Below are 5,000 nucleotides of genomic sequence, written 5' to 3'. Positions count from 1 at the left end.
ACTTCATCATAATTATACCTTGTATTAAGTCTGTGTCTTTTGACTTTTCCAAGACTTCATCATAATTATTCCTTGTATTAAGTCTGTGTCTTTTGACCTTTCCAAGACTTCATCATAATTATTCCTTGTATTAAGTCTGTGTCTTTTGACCTTTCCAAGACTTCATCATAATTTTTTTTTACCTTGTATTTAGTCTGTGTCTTTTGACTTTTCCAAGACTTCATCATAATTATTCCTTGTATTAAGTCTGTGTCTTTTGACCTTTCCAAGACTTCGTCATAAGTATACCTTGTATTAAGTCTGTGTCTTTTGACTTTTCTAAGGCTTCATCATAATTATTCCTTGTATTAAGTCTGTGTCTTTTGACTTTTCAAAGACTTCATCATGATTATACCTTGTATTAAGTCTGTGTCTTTTGACTTTTCCAAGACTTCATCATAAGTATACCTTGTATTAAGTCTGTGTCTTTTGACTTTTCCAAGACCTCATCATAATTATTCCTTGTATCAAGTCTGTGTCTTTGGACCTTTCCAAGATTTCATCATAATTATTCCTTGTATTAAGTCTGTGTCTTTGGACCTTTCCAAGATTTCAACATATTCTATGTATAAGGCCTGTAGCTTTGGACCTTTCAGTGGCTAGAACATATTTCTGTGATAGGGGTGCACGTTGTAAGGAACGAAAAAGAAAGGAAAAGGTGAGGAAACAAAACAAAACAAAACAAAACAGGGAATGATTGAAGAACACACACACGCACACACACATACACACACACACACACACACACACACAAGCAACACACACACACACACACACACACACACACACACACACACACACACGTACACACACGTACACACACGTACACACACACACACACACACACACACACACAAAGAAAAAAATGAGCCCAGAGAATAAGAGAAGAGAGAAAGTAAGGGAGGGAATAAGGAAGGAAGGATGGAAGAAAGGGGCAATAAAGGAGGGAACGAAGGAAGGCAGAAAGGAGGAAGAGAACAATCAAGGAAGTAAAGAAGGAAGAGAACAATCAAGGAACGAAAGAAGGAAGAGAACAATCAAGGAAGTAAAGAAGGAAGAGAACAATCAAGGAACGAAAGAAGGAAGAGAGCAATCAAGGAAGTAAAGAAGGAAGAGAACAATCAAGGAAGTAAAGAAGGAAGAGAACAATCAAGGAAGGAAGGAAGGAAGAGAACAATCAAGGAAGGAAAGAAGGAAGAGAACAATCAAGGAAGGAAAGACTGAAGAAAACAATCAAGGAAGGAAAGAAGGAAGAGAGCAATCAAGGAAGTAAAGAAGGAAGAGAACAATCAAGGAAGGAAAGAAGGACGAGAGCAATCAAGGAAGGAAAGAAGGAAGAGAACAATCAAGGAAGGAAAGAAGGAAGAGAGCAATCAAGGAAGGAAAGAAGGAAGAGAACAATCAAGGAAGGAAAGAAGGAAGAGGACAATCAAGGAAGGAAAGAAGGAAAAGAACAATCAAGGAAGGAAAGAAGGAAGAGAGCAATCAAGGAAGGAAAGAAGGATGAGAACAATCAAGGAAGGAACGAAGGAAGAGAGTAATCAAGGAACGAAAGAAGGAAAAGAACAATCAAGGAACGAAAGAAGGAAGAGAACAATCAAGGAAGTAAAGAAGGAAGAGAACAATCAAGGAACGAAAGAAGGAAGAGAACAATCAAGGAAGTAAAGAAGGAAGAGAACAATCAAGGAACGAAAGAAGGATGAGAACAATCAAGGAAGTAAAGAAGGAAGAGAACAATCAAGGAAGTAAAGAAGGAAGAGAACAATCAAGGAACGAAAGAAGGAAGAGAACAATCAAGGAAGTAAAGAAGGAAGAGAACAATCAAGGAAGGAAGGAAGGAAGAGAACAATCAAGGAAGGAAAGAAGGAAGAGAACAATCAAGGAAGGAAAGACTGAAGAAAACAATCAAGGAAGGAAAGAAGGAAGAGAACAATCAAGGAACGAAAGAAGGAAGAGAGCAATCAAGGAAGGAAGGGAGAAGGAAGAGAGCAATCAAGGAAGTAAAGAAGGAAGAGAACAATCAAGGAACGAAAGAAGGAAGAGAGCAATCAAGGAAGGAAGGAAGGAAGAGAAAAATCAAGGAAGGAAGGAAGGAAGGAAGAAGGAAGAGAGCAATCAAGGAAGTAAAGAAGGAAGAGAACAATCAAGGAACGAAAGAAGGAAGAGAGCAATCAAGGAAGGAAAGAAGGAAGAGATCAAGGAAGGAAGGAAGGAAGGAAGAGAACAATCAAGGAAGGAAAGAAGGAAGAGAACAATCAAGGAAGTAAAGAAGGAAGAGAACAATCAAGGAAGAAAAAAAGGAAAAGAACAATCAAGGAAGGAAAGAAGGAAGAGAGCAGTCAAGGAAGGAAAGAAGGAAGAGAACAATCAAGGAAGGAAGGAAGGAAGAGAGCAATCAAGGAAGTAAAGAAGGAAGAGAACAATCAAGGAAGGAAAGAAGGAAGAGAGCAATCAAGGAAGGAAAGAAGGAAGAGATCAATCAAGGAAGGAAGGAAGGAAGGAAGGAAGAGAACAATCAAGGAAGGAAAGAAGGAAGAGAACAATCAAGGAAGTAAAGAAGGAAGAGAACAATCAAGGAAGGAAAAAAGGAAAAGAACAATCAAGGAACGAAAGAAGGATGAGAACAATCAAGGAAGTAAAGAAGGAAGAGAACAATCAAGGAAGGAAAGAAGGAAGAGAGCACTCAAGGAAGGAAAAAAGGAAAAGAACAATCAAGGAAGGAGGGAAGGAAGAGAACAATCAAGGAAGGAAAGAAGGAAGAGAACAATCAAGGAAGTAAAGAAGGAAGAGAACAATCAAGGAAGGAAAAAAGGAAAAGAACAATCAAGGAAGGAAAGAAGGAAGACAGCAGTCAAGGAAGGAAAGAAGGAAGATAGCAATCAAGGAAAGAAAGAAGGAAGAGAACAATCAAGGAAGGCAGAAAGAAGGAAGAGAACAATCAAGAAAGTAGAAAGAAGGAAGAGAGCAATCAAGGAAGGAAAGAAGGGAGAAAACACGAAAGAAAACAAAAGAAAAAAAAAGAAAAGAAAGAAAACAAAAGTGAACGGGATGGAAGGAAAGACAGAAACCAAAACATAAACAAAAAGAAAAAAAAGAAGATAAAATTATAGGATAGGGGAAAAGAAGTTTGTTTGTGTTTTTTTTAATAGGAAAAACAAAACAACCCCCTAAAAAAAATAAATAAAAGATTTTTTTTTTTTTTAAGCCGAGTTATCTGCATGGACAAAATGTCCATCACTTTTAACTCTTCTGAAACTGCACCCTGACACATTCTAATACACCATTTCCACCACTCTGCACAGCAAACCAAACAAGCGCGAAGGGCGATTCCATCCTGAATTAAGTTCAATTCCTTAAAGTCGGCCCTGCTCTGCTCATCATTGATGCCAAAGGCCCAGCCGACCACGCAGGACCACCGCAGCGGTCCTGAAAACATCGTCAATAATATCGGTGCCAAAGAACATGAGATTGGAGGGAGAGAGGGGGGTGGTGGGGGGGTGTTAGGACCTGGAGAAGAATATTAATTAACTCACTCAGTACGGCCAGTACTCTCTTCTCCTCTACACAGACCCCTCGGATGTCCAGTGGGTGTCTGAATGACCCAACCTTTAGCTTCCGTCGTCAGAATTGTGGTATTCTTTGTCAACATTCACCTCTTCAGTATAAGAGCCTTCCGCTTGCACTATTTTGATTATGGTAATTGGGGTGAAACGCTGTTAACGTCGTCTCTTTCGCCGTTCGTATGGAAAGAGTTAAACACAAGGAACAGTCATATCCATGCACAGAAACCGTCGCTATCAATTCAATCACCCGTAAAATCTTTCACCCGAGGATCAAAACTGAAGAGCTAGCTAGCTTGCTGGCTAACTAACCTACAAATAAATGGATAAACAGATTAATAAAGATATGAATGAACGAACGAATGAATAGATAAATGAATAGTGTATTTGCATTTGTACTTCTTTTTCTTTTTCTTCTTTTTTTGTCACAGTATATTTCTCTGTGTGAAATTCGGTCTGCTCTCCCCAGGGGGAGCGCGTCGCTACACTGAGAGCGCCACCCATTTTCTTCTTCTTTTTTTTTTCTTTTTTTTTCCTGCGTGCAGTTTCCTTTGTTTTTCCTATCGATTTTTCTACAGAATTTTGCCAGGAACAACCCTTTTGTTGCCGTGGTATCTTAAACGCGCGCTCAGTGCATGCTGCACACGGGACCTCGGTTTATCGTCTCGTCCGAATGACTAACGTCCAGAACACTACTCAAGGACTAGTGGCGGAGGGTTGACGTGGGAGGGAGGGGTGTGGGGAAGAGGGGGAGAAAGAAAATATTGGCGACTGTACCGTGATTCGAACTAGTGCGCTCAGATTCTCTCGCTTCTTAGGCGGACGCGTTACCTGTAGGTCATCACTCCACTCCACTCCATAGATAACTAAATGAATAAATAAGCCAATTGTCCAATTATCAACTCCGAAAAAAAACCCTACAAAAGTTTTATTTAGAAAACAAAATGCATGAGAAAGCCAATTGTCGAATTATCAACTCCGAAAAAAAAACCCACAAAAGTTTTATTTAGAAAACAAAATACAGGAGAAAGCCAATTGTCCAATTATCAACTCCGGGAAAAAAAACCCACAAAAGTTTTATTTAGAAAACAAAATGCATGAGAAAGCCAATTGTCCAATTATCAACTCCGGTAAAAAAACAAACAGACAAAAAACCCACAAAAGGTTTATTTAGAAAACAAAATGCAGGAGAAAGCCAATTGTCCAATTATCAACTCCGGTAAAAAACAAACAAAAAAAAACAACAACAAAAAAAACACACACACAAAAGTTTTATTTAGAAAACAAAATGCAAGAGAAAGGACCAGAAGACAAAGAAAAAACAAATTAAGGAAGATACGATAGAAAGAACAAAAGGGAAAATCCAGAAGCAAAGAGAGCGACAGAAAAAAGGTAAAATGC

At 38.8% G+C, this 5,000-nt stretch overlaps 1 protein-coding gene across 1 annotated transcript in view; it reads left to right on the top strand.

Moving 5' to 3' along the window:
* LOC143276439 (neuropeptide S receptor-like) overlaps window positions 1-5,000 on the top strand; it is a 137,154-nt gene that overhangs the window by 126,480 nt on the left and 5,674 nt on the right. The gene's annotated exons all lie outside the window — the stretch shown is intronic.

The sequence above is a fragment of the Babylonia areolata genome, chromosome 32 (genome assembly GCF_041734735.1).
Source record: "Babylonia areolata isolate BAREFJ2019XMU chromosome 32, ASM4173473v1, whole genome shotgun sequence".
Taxonomy (NCBI): domain Eukaryota; kingdom Metazoa; phylum Mollusca; class Gastropoda; order Neogastropoda; family Buccinidae; genus Babylonia; species Babylonia areolata.
The sequence above is the reverse complement of the archived record's forward strand: the minus strand, read 5'-3'. Positions and strand labels throughout refer to the sequence as shown.